Source organism: Varroa jacobsoni, unplaced genomic scaffold (genome assembly GCF_002532875.2).
Source record: "Varroa jacobsoni isolate VJ856 unplaced genomic scaffold, vjacob_1.0 scaffold_666, whole genome shotgun sequence".
Lineage (NCBI taxonomy): Eukaryota > Metazoa > Arthropoda > Arachnida > Mesostigmata > Varroidae > Varroa > Varroa jacobsoni.
In genome coordinates, this window is record NW_019213568.1 from 49,398 (window position 1) to 62,787 (window position 13,390).

The 13,390-nt window shown below is 44.1% G+C and overlaps 1 long non-coding RNA gene across 3 annotated transcripts; it reads right to left on the reverse strand.

The window, feature by feature from the left end:
* Positions 1 to 1,171: 1,171 nt before the first annotated feature.
* On the reverse strand, positions 1,172 to 11,740 carry LOC111262477 (uncharacterized). 3 transcript variants are annotated; one of them, XR_002681630.2, is made up of 4 exons: positions 7,809 to 11,740; positions 5,718 to 5,836; positions 4,620 to 4,891; positions 1,172 to 3,127 (listed from the first exon to the last, which is right to left on the reverse strand). It is a non-coding gene; the product is annotated as an uncharacterized LOC111262477 (long non-coding RNA). The 3 variants fall into 3 exon arrangements; XR_002681631.2 differs by lacking the exon at positions 4,620 to 4,891; XR_015311924.1 differs by lacking the exons at positions 4,620 to 4,891; positions 5,718 to 5,836.
* Positions 11,741 to 13,390: the final 1,650 nt, after the last annotated feature.

Genomic DNA, 13,390 nt, shown 5'->3' on the forward strand with positions numbered 1-13,390 from the left:
CTGTGCGACTCTTCCGTCGCATCACCGCAAAAAAGAACGTTTTCCGCCGGCGTACATTAGGAAATGTCCAGAAGCGTTTTTAAAAGCTAAATGTTCTCTATTTTTCGTATGTTATCGTCGAAACTTCGCTAGTCTCAATGGTTGTCTAAAAGGCACTCAGTTTGGGAGGAAGATAGCTTGCTTCCGAGGGACGGATCCACCCTTAGAATGTGGATGAATTTTTAAAAAAGTTCACGAGAAAAATACTATCCATAAATCCTTGCACTCCGTATTACTTGTTACTTTTACAGCTAACTTCGATAGCAAATGGCGTGTGTGTGTTTTTAGTTGCTGACCTGTTACTGTTTGGCCTCATCCATTCGCAAGTGCTGTTTACTGAAGTCGAGAAGGTACCACATCTACACAGGTTTCAAGCCTCAGCAATAAAATGAAGATTGCCACTTAAGTTTCAGAATTGGCGTTGAATTTCGAAACCTCCTACTTATAAATGTGGAATATCTTTTTGTGAGGGCTGTAACCGCACCTACAAAAGGGAGTGCAGCCCCAACAAACTATCATGTCTGTAGCACCGAGGAAACTGTTTGAATATATTACAGCTCAGGGGTATGATGAATTGTATTTGCACCAGTCATTCGTAGCGGCACGACGAGCGGAAATAAAGACCTTAACTAATTTGATAAACTTCATAAGTCTCAAGTGATAGTTGAGTTTGGTGCCCTACCCACTTCCGTGCCGCGGCAGTCAAGCATGTGCAAAAATAACGTTACACCATTTGTCATTTTAAAGCGTCAAGTTTTACGTCGGGTCGTCGCTAGCCATCGACGGTCGTCGATCGTTCATCGAACGGCTTGCTTTTCAATTCGAACTTATGTTCTAACATATATTTGACATGTGTATTCGGTGTTCTCTTTGTTTGGTGTAACGTTCGTCACCACGAACGTTCGAACTGGTACAGGATGAGACAGGATAGGCCACCTAGTAGGTCGTCGACGTAACAGGTAAATATAGAAACATGAAGAGCTTTCTTTCCGAAAATGGCGTTTGATGTATTGTATCATGCTGATATCTTATGGATGTCAAGACGGTTGCACTGTCCTTGCCGCCGTCGGATGCTGCAGAGGCTTTTACCTAAGGTATAGCTACTATTTCTCTAAGTAAAACTTATCTGGCCTCTTATTCACGTGAATACTTCGCGTTTATTAAAGGAGGTAAAACGTATCCGGCGACGATGTTCAGAAGAAGCTGGACCCAAGCCTAAGATCTAAATTCGTCGTAAACTGCGTCTACATCCATTCGTAGCATTCGCAGTATGGCGGGCATGCCATGACCGCCTAGAAAGAAACGAGATCGTCTGCTTGACCGTGTGTTGAGGATTGCTGATACTGACATAGTTTTGAGTCGTGATGATCAACAACCAATTATAGGAAGCATACGCTGATGGTGGGCTTAATAACCTGCAGCTTGACTTTGCTGTCCTAAGCGAAGATTGCTTCTGCTTCGCAGTATCGTCGAGCGAGTTGAAACGCGGCCTTTTTTTCGCTAAAACAACCGACTATTTTGGAGTTACTATACGTATCTCACGCCGATAATCTTCGATAGTAAATCTGTAATCGCAATAGTAACGAAAATGTAACAGCGGTCGATCAAACGATGATGTGACAGATGTGGCAACAGCTCGCGTATTGGACAATGTACGCGTGGCTGTTTATCTGCTGTTTCTTCTCCCCTTTCCCACGCGCTAGCAGTGTCCAGCATACGGCAAGCGGAGTTCGCCGCAAGTACTTCGGTCTGACGCTACGTACTTCGCAGCAGCGCGAAGCTAGCATCAATAACAACAAGCGACTGGCTGGTCTTTCTGTGTAGTCTGTTGCAACTGTATGAACGGCGATGGCGATAGACCGACGCGTGGGACGCTATTGAAGTCAGACGTCGCAAGGGTAATAGTAGCAGTGCAAAAAGGTAGATGTCATAGAAGATCTGTAGCTGTTTGTGCGGGATCGTCGCTGTCCTTTCGTTGTTGTTATCCGGTCGGAAGAACGCACTCGACTGACCGGCTACGGCGGCGGCGGCGGCGGTGGCGGCCGCCAGACCGATAGACGACCGATGCGTGTGCACGTATTCGTCAGGAGAACAACGGCAGCGGTGGCAACCAATCGTTATAATCACAACTATGCTCTACAACTACTACGAGTGTTACTCACGGGCCAGCTGAATGGCAGCGGCACCAGCAGCAGCGATTTCGCAAAGGATCGAAATCGAGTAAAACAAACTGAAGAGAGAAGAGATGGATCGGCCCCCTTGCTACGAATTTGTCAATAATGTGGTGGTGCCAACGCTATTGTACGCCGCTGACCGACATGTCCTGGTCCTAGCGATCTTTTAGTGGTTGTTGATCGTGTCGGTGGCACGCTTGCAGCCACAATCGAATCATAAACCTGGCGCGGGCGTAAACGGTCGCTTTCGTCTTCTGCATTTGCCGTTTCTGAGTGCTCTTACTGTGATTCTGCCATTTGCGTTGATGATGGACGTGTCGCTTGTCACATTCACGACGATAACTGCATGTAAACGACAAACCGCAGTGCATATAATTAGAGTACTATGTCTGTGCTGCGTCTGTAAACGTGAAGCACATGCTGCTCAAAAACAAAAACGAACACCAGCGAGAGAGTTTGCTTAATATACTGCCTGGTCGATGGACTCTGTCTAATCTAAGTAGACAGATATTGCCGCTGCGTACACATCGATATGCGGACTATCAACGACCGATACGGAATGATGTGATAATTTACCCTGTTGTAACTTTTTGATATATAGGGTGTACAGAAAGTTAAGTCGTGAAGTGGACGAATTCTACTCAAAGAAAGCCAGTTTTTTAACACTGTAGGTTTCGTAAGATCAATCACTTCTTCATGTCATTCGGTATTTTTCGGTAATTTTTTTTTTTTTGAAAAAATAGATATCTGGAAAGTAGCTCCCTTTTTGTCTATTTTGCATCATTTTTATCGGCATGCGTAACTTTTTAAGCATCCCCTATGTGTTTACGTAATATGGCCCTGGTCGGTGCTGGCCGGTATTTCCAGAATGTTCACTCTTCTTCAGTAAGCCTCTGTGATTCATTCATAGTACTCTGGAACAGAGCAAAAAGTACACAAAAAAAAATTATATTCGGCTTTAACGTTTGCATGTTATCGTTGATTCGTTAGGGACGCACTATATGTTCATTCAAACAACACACATATATATATATATATAATACTACTAAAATTCTATTTACAACAAAGGGGTTAGATGATTTTTTCGTAAGCGTGTTGGGTTGGGCTGATTGTTTCGTGTCGGAAATGTCCCATCCTGGGAAGATCTGCGCATAAAATAAAATCAACTGGACGAATGCTTTTTCTAAACGTAATATTATTTTAACAAAAAAAATTATAAGCGATCCGGATAGCTTATTAGGCATCAAGTTGAATTTAAATAAAAACTGTTGATTTATATACTTTTCCTTTTTGCAATTTAGAGGTAAAGTGGTTTTTGATCCCAAGAATTCATAATTGATGATCGAAGAACTGCATGAAAATGTGACGTAAATTGCTCCACCTGAACTGACTTATTTGAAGTTAAAATGGCGGAATTTCTATTGGTTGTAACCATGTGACAATGAGATGAAGATGCGCCTTGAGCTCTTCTCGAGTCGTTTTTTTCTAATAAATTTCAACTAGAAAATTAAGGCGGCTGATTCGAAGTTCGTTTCGTAAAGAATAAAATCCTAAATCATTATGCATTACATAGAGAAAAATATCGAGACAGATATGTTAATATTTATTTTCAAAAAAAAAAAAATTAAATCCTCAAACTTCGTTGACGTCTTAACCAAACATAGCCAGGCATAGTTGAGCCTATTAGAGTAGGCTTATTAAATAAATAGAAAACTAAGAGAGAAAACTTTCAGGATACACTCTATGTATAGAGGGACGCTTATTGTATTTATTGCTAACGATATTGATTAAACGTCTACAACCCCGTGAACCAAAATGCGTATATCTGGAGGGCAGACGAAACATAAAGAAATGCCACTACGTACTATTTCATAATTTACCTAGTAAAAAAAAACTAATCTTGTATTGCTTCAATGAAAAAGCACATGTCAACCTAATATCCGGAACTAACTACTAACCCCGCTGCGGCTCTCGGACTCCCCTCCGTCAATCTGTCGGTTACGTCAAAAAAATCAGGAGCGTATAACTTTTCTTTATCTTTTCCCATTTGTGCTACCGGCTGTGACCTTCATGCCATTCAGACAGCAGCAGAACTACCGGCACTAGCAACGATCACAATAGGTACGATGATACTTTAGGTCTAACAGTTACATAGTCAGATACTTCGACCAAATCGATACTATCGTTGATCACACAACCGTCACCGTATAGTAATCATAATAACACAAATCATTTTCTTATCTTCTATTCGTCTTCGGAGCCATTTATGGCAGTTTGAAACGTTTCCATATCGGGAAAAGCGACAAGTTTCACATGAATAAAATTGTTGCGAAAAAAACAGCGTTGTTATTATATGTGTAAATATATATATACATTGTTGCCACTTTGCGCAGGTGTTAGTTATACCGTTGCCCTTCGCAGCGCGTTAGTCAATCGAGTAGTTTGTAGATATTTGAAAATCTCGCGGGCCAGTAGCTCTTATAGCGCTTCATATTGTAGTTGCAGTATTAAATAGTGACGCGTTTCATAGCGGGAGGAAGCTCAGCTTCCGATAGTTATTTTCTCAACGAAGTTCGCCTTTGCTCGGCAAGAAATGAAGCTGAGACGAGGAGCAGTTGGGTGTGGGGGGAGGGGCAGGGGCTTGACATTTTGCATCGTAGATAGCAGTGTTCGACAACCTAAAAGACCCAACAATATTACCACTACTTAATCAGGTAAGTGACGCTATAGGTGGCGCTGTTGCCATCGGCGCCGCTACGGACGGACGCTCGGTGACTGACATCGCCTACAGAAACATGGTACTCAGACGCACAGAGAAAAGCGCAACTACTCTCTCAAGACAACGAGGCGTTTCGGGCGAGAAGAGGATGGCAACGTTAGCTGAGTCGTTGTTGCAGCAAGCGCACTATCGTTATGCATGTAGCATTGAGCAAACGAGGGATTCCGGCAGGAAGAATCTACGAGAAGCAGACGAATTAAATTTGAATCAATAACAACGGAACCAATAAAATAACTTGGGAAAGAAACGATCAGCTAATGACGCCAGGAACCGAAATGTCGCCATAGCAGTTATTGAAACAGCGCGAGCTCGTGTGTATGGTGAATTCGCATTGAGGCATTTGAATAAAGACGCCGCTGCTGTTGGCGATTACCGCACCATAAGTAGAAATATGCAAGAACCGATTACCCCCCACGTAACTATAGCTGTAGAGCGCCGGTCCAGATATTATAACCAGTATAAATATATATATATTGGGTAATTTAGATTACATGTTTCAATGCCACCTATTTGCTACTACCTATTGTAGCTAGAGTGGAATATAGAGATCAACACAGGCAACTTTTATGCTTCACGGTCATCTATACTTCGAGACCAAACTTCTATTCGACTTCAACGAACGTGATGAACTACAGTATCGATCATTTATCACTTAATCACGGATTACTTCGGGATGGTGACGTATATAATGGTTAAGTACTTATGTGATCGGATAAGTGACGCACGAGCTCAATGCCACGTTACCACTGCAGATCGATACGTTCGAGAGACCATGAAGTCTTCGAGGTCCGACGAATTCACGATGGCCAACTTGGTTTTCCACACAAATAGAGATGAAGAAGGACTGAAAAGCATGAATTTGTAAATACTGGATATATGACATCGCGCCGAGCTGCGATAATATTGTTGTTTTAGCAAATAGTTTCGAACTCCTAAAGCCCGTCCTGCGACCTAATATTATAGGTCAACAATATGGATTTCATATTTCAGTCGTAGTTACCGGAGTTCTTACCGGAGTAATCACTTTTAACGTTTCAATCGTAATAGATGTCATTTCGAAGGTGTAGTTTGCAATTGAATAACTTCAGCTTTTACCGTGTATAGAATAGCACTCGATAATAAAAGCATGCCTAATCATTATAATGAAAATAACCATCGTGGTCATAACAAGTATCGCTGAGTTTTAGCGTCGTCCTGAAATGAGGCACGCTAAACACCCCGTATTAAAACTTTATGCCTTTGTGTGATTATATTGAAAATGTCTAGCAATTATGTTCCTGTTTAAACTGTTTGGCCGTGGCTATCTGTCCGTTTCTGCCTGGCCAAATAAGCCCAACTCAATACCCGCACTGAAGCTAAAAACCAGAAATTTAACCTTTGAAATCAAGGCTATACTTACTTAGTAATAGTAGGTCAATCAAGAAAAATATTGAATGATTGTAGTGCCTTCAAATAGTCTGCTACTATTACGTTAGTTTGGCGAACCCCAATAAAACGTTTGTTATAGCTCCACAGGCCTTTGAGATTAGACCTTTACATGCAGCAGGTTCGGGTGCCGTTCGAAAATTCGACTTATACCCAAGAAAATCGGGAATGGTGTTTTTCGTGCGCAAAGTTATCGAATCCGATCCACGTGAACAACAGCACGGCATCATTTGACGCTTAAAATTCGCAGTCGTCACTCCGAGTACGCATCGGCGCGACAATCGTCGAAGAACAAAACCGTATTCGTGCCGTAAAAAAACTAGGTACATATCCAGAGACGGATAATACTTGATAGCTTAAGCGGTAAGGATTGTAACCTCGCGAAGTACACTATCTGAGGAGTCTCGAACTTCACTGTCGATTTGACAGAGCTGTAAAAGCAGCCACAAAAGAGAGTTGACAGCAGCAGCAGCAGCAGCAGCAGCAGTGACGATGACATGGCCTTCCACGAACTCTGAAGCAACTGTATCTTAGTGGAAATGTCTGTTTTACACCTTTACTGCTTTATAGCGCTGTCTGACGCGCCGTACCACGTACGCCCTTTAGAAGGTTTTCGGTTCTGCGAAAAACCCTGCGAGCGAAGTTTGTGTCTGGATGTGCGAGGCGAACGTCCTAACGAAGCTAGTCAGCACTGATGAAGGGAGATCCCGAAGCCGCAGCGCGATACATTCGATCGGTCAATGGTGGTTTCTTCACCATTCGGTGCTCTATTGAGTGACTTCACATCTTACCGCCTCACTCATTTCCTTTCGAGTCCTCACATTCCGGGCCCCTGCATAAAACGAACATACAACAACTGTCCATCAAAGTAAAGAGGCCGCGAAACTTCGCAATGATAAAGACAATGCTTGTTTATACTCGTTGTGGACGGAGCTCATTTGAGGATTCACAGGATTCGCATAGTTCACGCACTTCTCTAAAAAGATTTTGCTTTCCAATGCCATAGCCGGGCGTGAGCACTTCGACGCGAGCTTACTTGGAGTTCGCTAGAGTGTGGCTGGGTCAATTTTGGACGTACGATACCTGTCCAGTACTGTATTAATGTACAGTAAGGTAATCTAAGGATATAATGTAATCTTTGATGTGATCTTGTGCAGAAATGGGAAAAATGGGTTTCCGAGCGTGCTAAACATTAACAGAAGTACTTTCTATTTTCACAACGAAACAGTTCCTACGGAGCTTTCAGGCCAACGAATAATTTTTAAGAGTTCGTATCATAGCTATTGTATTTAACAAATGTCTGTGCGTTCGCTGAATATGATCTTGGACACAGTTGTCACTCGCTGTCGTATAACTTCGAACTAGTTATTGTTAAAGGGTACATTACTTACCGTGGCAGTTGAGAATCAGCCCAAATGTGTTACACGGTACTTGATGATGTGGCGGTATAAATAACACAGGAGCGGTAATCCGTTTTTCACGGCCGAAAGCTCAACCTCACAAGCAGGAAGCGTTACATGAGGTCTGGCTAGCCATGAGCGAGCGTCTTTCACGGTAACCATTTTCGGCGGTAGTTCCGTACTTGCCCATAGCGATCTTGTTCGTCGATCAGTGAACAGAGACTACGACTACTTGACGGCGCCGACGACAGCGGCAGTCTGCTTGAGCTTATACTCTACTGTTCATACGTTCGAGAGCTACCTGAGCGACACGACGTAACTGCCTTAGAAGCGAGCAAAGTGGCTAAGCGGCAGCATGCGAGGCGCGTTTGAACGATAGATATAAAAACAGTAATCACTCTTTGCTCAACCCTCCATTGGAGATTCGCTTTAAGGAGACGCTAGATGGCTGATAGTGAGCCGATTCGATGAGATGATCCACATTTAGAGATTGTAACGACGGAGTTATACCGCTATACTAGGATCAGTGGAAAGCGACTGAATGTCGCCTTGGTGACAGCTAGTTCCTGGTCTGCGTCTACTGTTCGGTAGATGGACCTTATGCCTATGAGTATATAAGTATGCATACGGTTGTACATATGTGTGTATCGATGTGTTTTTTGTGTGTGTGTGTGTGTGTGTGTGACGTACCGTTTTTCGCACACCACACATTTTCCTGTGACCGGAGAAAGCTCGGTCTGAAAAACGTTGCAGTGACGTCCCGCTTTTGGAATCACGATATAAAACAAGAAACACAAAAAGACAGTAAACGTATTGCGACATGGACAGCCTTCAACACGTTTTGCCAATTCGTCAGCTTGTGCTCAAACCCGAGTCGCGTCACTGTAGATACGGTACTAGATGTCGATTGGACTAGTGACGCAGGGTCGGCTTCAGCTTCACGCCCGACGCAAAGAACACCATTTAGGGGTACCCAAAATGAGCGTTCGGCGAGAAAGAGAATACCTATCCAAGAACACAAAAGCGAAGAGGGTACACGTTGACGTACGAAGTGTTGGCTGGCCGAAGTCGAAGGAATGCGTCCGAAGTAAAACCCAACAACCGACCACCGCTAGCCAGTTCTCGAAGATTAACCGTCGATTGACCGGCCAATCGCTCAGTCTCTTAGTTGGGCGCAGGAGTCTGCCAACGCATTCACCTGTTCAGCCACTGGCTACGCCACGCGGCAGTCGCGTTAGAAACCGCTGTTTCTGCTTTGGTGTCTACTCTTGAGCGAATTCTCCTTTCGATATTCGCAGTTAGGGGCCGGCCAATAAGTCGGGAGCACTCACAAGCGTTCTGTTCTTTAGCTCCGTTCATTCCCAGACCCTGCGACGGCACTCCACTGTTTCAGCAAGCACTTACGACGCCCCGAACTCGACAGCGCTAGTGGCTGCCATAGCGGCAGCAACAAGCCGACAAGCAGGCCGATAAGCCGCCCACGAACCTGCCCTCTGCAGTCGCCATTACCTGACCAAAGCCAGAAAAAAGCCACTCGTTTTGGATCAATTAGCAAGTATATGTGCCTTCGCTACGTAGTAGTTCTAGCGAGAGAGTGACTCTCGCTCAGTAGACGAATGCAATCTACGTGATGTATTCGTTAGTGGCGGCCATATGTGTGACCTGTTCTGGGTGTAGATGAACTTTCTCCAGAAACCGTCCCGGAGGCCGGACCTTGTTTCGGTGAACGGGCCCCGAACCGCCACCAAACAAAACCTTTATAGATTAGCTAGCGAAAATATCAACAAAAAAATCATAGCGACCGGGGAGCCGCTTTTTCAAACAGACACCGTTCGGAACAAGGCCGCAATGACTGAATCTCCGAAATCTTACACAATATATCGATTTTTTCCTATTCACGACGTCCGTTTCGCAGCGCTACTGGAGCGTCTCAAGTAGACTTTGCAGCAGTACACAAATCATGAACTGTTCAAAGCCGTGAAATAAACCAAGTTAGTTATAGAATAGACGACGGCGTGGTAGCTTATCCAGAAGTTTTTCCCAATCCTAATTAGGGTTACGTATTACACGGATCCATATGGTCGGCACGTTTTACGTCATGCTTATACTTATGTTAACTCAACTAGTAATAATCAAGATCCAGTGAAGTTAGCTCAATCAGAATAATGAGCTTAAACTGTTATCTATATGGCTCCCGAACGAGACAAGCAAAAAACGAATGGTGGGTGCCCTTAACTGCGCAATCCGCATTATATAAAGAATGTAAATGGGATGGGAAGCTGCGAACGATAGAAGCAAAACGTTTAGAATTATTTCTCTGTATATCTGTACTTTATGGCCTACAAATAGCTTTGGAAACTGGTCGTCGTCGATTTGTTTAGGCGATTATTTACTCTACTAGCAATTATCTCGTTGTCGATGCTGCGCGAAATTCGAAATTATTCGCGGACTTATTCGCTGTGTAGGTTCTATAATTGTCACTAGGGGGACACAATTTCTTGTTCGAGCGGTAACTGTCGGCAGTACGTGTTAAGTGACGCCCAGCCCGATCGTTTTCGGATTTGTTGCGCACCTGTAGCTGCAAGCTATCATATAAAATTAATCTAATCGAATAAAAAACGATCTAAATAATTAGCGAAGCTTCTAAGTGACCGCACTGACATGCCGATAGACAATACGTACGTTAAAATAAAGGCCTGTCCAAAAAGGACCTTGCTATTGTGAAGGATAAACTAGCGAAGAAGATATGAAACAAGGATAGCACAAAAGACGCATTAAAAAACCTGATCATCAATACGATTGTGCCCTCTTTTTTCATCCGCCGATCTTAAAGACATAGGAACTAATCAGCATGGAATTAGCAACAGATTAGTGCAATTGGCTATTTAAATTCCAATACTTTTGCTTCGATGTTGTCAGGCGTAGACGACACGAGTGAGGTGTGTACGAGTAAAGTTACCGGGTGCCCATCGAAGAGCATAAGCAGATCCCTGGACCTCCGAAGACTACTAGTGGCTACGTATCATCGTCGTCATCACCACTTCCTTCAGCATGGTCACCAGCAACGGCACCATTAATGCCATCGGGAGGATAATGGTAAACGGTAAAAAAATTCGAGTGAAGACGAAGTTAATGGCGCAAAGTCCTTCTTCTGAAGAAACGCTTAGGTTCATCTGGCTGGCTTCGATTGTGTCCCGAAAGCGATGTTGCCGTTTCACGTTGACGCTAGAATTCTGTCGGGGGTTTGAACCCCTTGCGGGTGCCGCGTTTCCACTCTTTCTGGCCACCACTGAGCTAACAGTCTGACTGTAGGGCCAAGTCAGCCGGTTAAGCTGCCACGCGATCACGGCGTTGGCTGAGCGGTAAATTCCGAAATAGAGCCATGACCGAGAGAGAGAGAGAGAGAGAGAGAGAGAGAGAGAGAGAGAAGGTCCAGGCGAACGAATTGGCCGAACAACAAGTGAACGCCAGCCGACCTCGAGCGACAACGAATAGCAGAAACAAGTGAGTGGGCAGGTTCATCACGCTCGCTGTCGCCGACGTTTGGGGTCGGTGAGAACTAACGAAGCGAAGTCTTGTCTGAAGCATCCGGGTTCGAAAGGATTTTGATTGCGCTGCTGGCGCAACGCTAGATGTCTAAAAACACACAAAACTAAGAAACAACAATAACTAGACGTCGCCTAAGTGAGAGATATGGATGGAAACGATACGTGAATTTTGCAGTTAGCAGTTTTTTGGGGGTTTAAGGAAATGGACGACAACAACAGATAAACACGAGTGGATGGTACATAGGCAAGTATGCGTAAATGGATGTTCGCACACGTGCTAAATGTAATTGTTAGGTTATTAATGCGTAAGTCTTTATATATCAAATAATTCCTTCATTAATCTACCTAGATTGAAAATAAAAGTTACGAATAAAATATATTCGTTCATTTAGTGCTAAGAGCTGCTATGTGTTCCCATTGAACAGTAATTATCTGATACCGTCTTTCGGTGAAGCGCTGTATCGACTTCAATTTTCCTTCAGAGATCCTTTTTTGTTCACGTAGGCGGGCTTGTACGACAGCTCGGGCACGTCCTGCAGGCGCACACGGCACACTATATTTTCGCTTCGTTCTGAGTAGTTTGATTGCTCTACCATCTATCGATAACTTTTCAGATGTTGCCCCACTCTTCAGTGCCCCCGTCATGTCAGCAACACCACTAAGGTAACGCGTTGTCACGTAGACTTTACTTTTGTTCGTAGTAACTCATTCCGTCGCATTACCTGATAATCAGCTCCTGAACGGCCTCTAATCCACATGTCTCGCGCTTTCGTTCCGAACCATTTCATCTCCCAGTGCGTCAATCCATCATTAACGGTAAATCGGGTGATTGGGATAACACCGTTATATTTACGATCTTATGTAGATTTGTATTAGCTAGCAAGCAAAATTTTACTGGTTAGTTAGCTGCCGTCAATCGTTTTCAACGACTTCATAGCGAATACGCTGTACAGTTGCGTGTACCATCTATCCCAATCCAACAACAATATATTGACTCGTAGCGCAGCTAAATCCCTGGCGCAATAAAGGAAGACAGTAATTTCCTTATATGTTTAAGGTCAAAAAATATACATACAGATATATAATGCACGTACAGCCTCTAGTCCGCCCGCAGCGAAATGATTGGGGTGATTGGTTGGGACGATAGCTAAGCAGTGCTAGGAAATGGGTAACATTGATAATAGTTGTGTTAATTCTGCCGGCCGTTCTCTTGTGCCGTCAAAGAGTGTCTGCGTGCGGACGCGCCGCTCCGTAGCGAGGCGCCTTTCTTCCTGGAGCGTCGGCAATAGCTGCTGCGGTGACGGCAGAAGATGCCGACGACGGAGCGAACAGTGATATTGGTGTCAAAGTGGGGTCAGGGTCGATGACGATGGAAGCAACGGTGAAAGCAGCTGTACCCGCTGAATCAGTAGTAGCATATCCGCGTATAGCAACAACAGTAATCGCAAGAGAAAACGAAGCAATGCGTCTGTCTGATCTGCTGTGATGATCGGTCGTGACTTGGCCAGCCGAAGCTCTTGGACTGACTATTTGAAAAACAGATTTTTTTACAGGATACTCGTAACCAGAATAATAGTGTACACAATTACATGTACATTCACTAGTTTATCTCAAGATTGATACGGATATATGCGTATAATAGCTATTCATAGATACACACGTAGGAAGAAATGATGCCACCGGCTGACGAAACAGCTCGTTAACGATTCCGTCCAATGTTGCCACTTGTTACTATTGGCGGATTGTTGTAGATTACTTAACCATATACTTGCTACAATCGCGCTGGGTTCGCTTTCATTGTCTTCGCCATTGTTGGACGCCTTCTCCCTGGCCGTCCGGGTTTCGATGTCAGGTTTACGAACCTCGCACGATTACTACTATTGTTGTTGCTGGAGACGCCATAAGCCACTCTGACGATCCTGTTACCGCTTATGATACTGCACGTTATTACCTATTCGTTTTGTCATTAGTTGTACTATTGGCATAGGTCACTTTCCAAGTCTGACCAACAGCGCAGATAGGCCA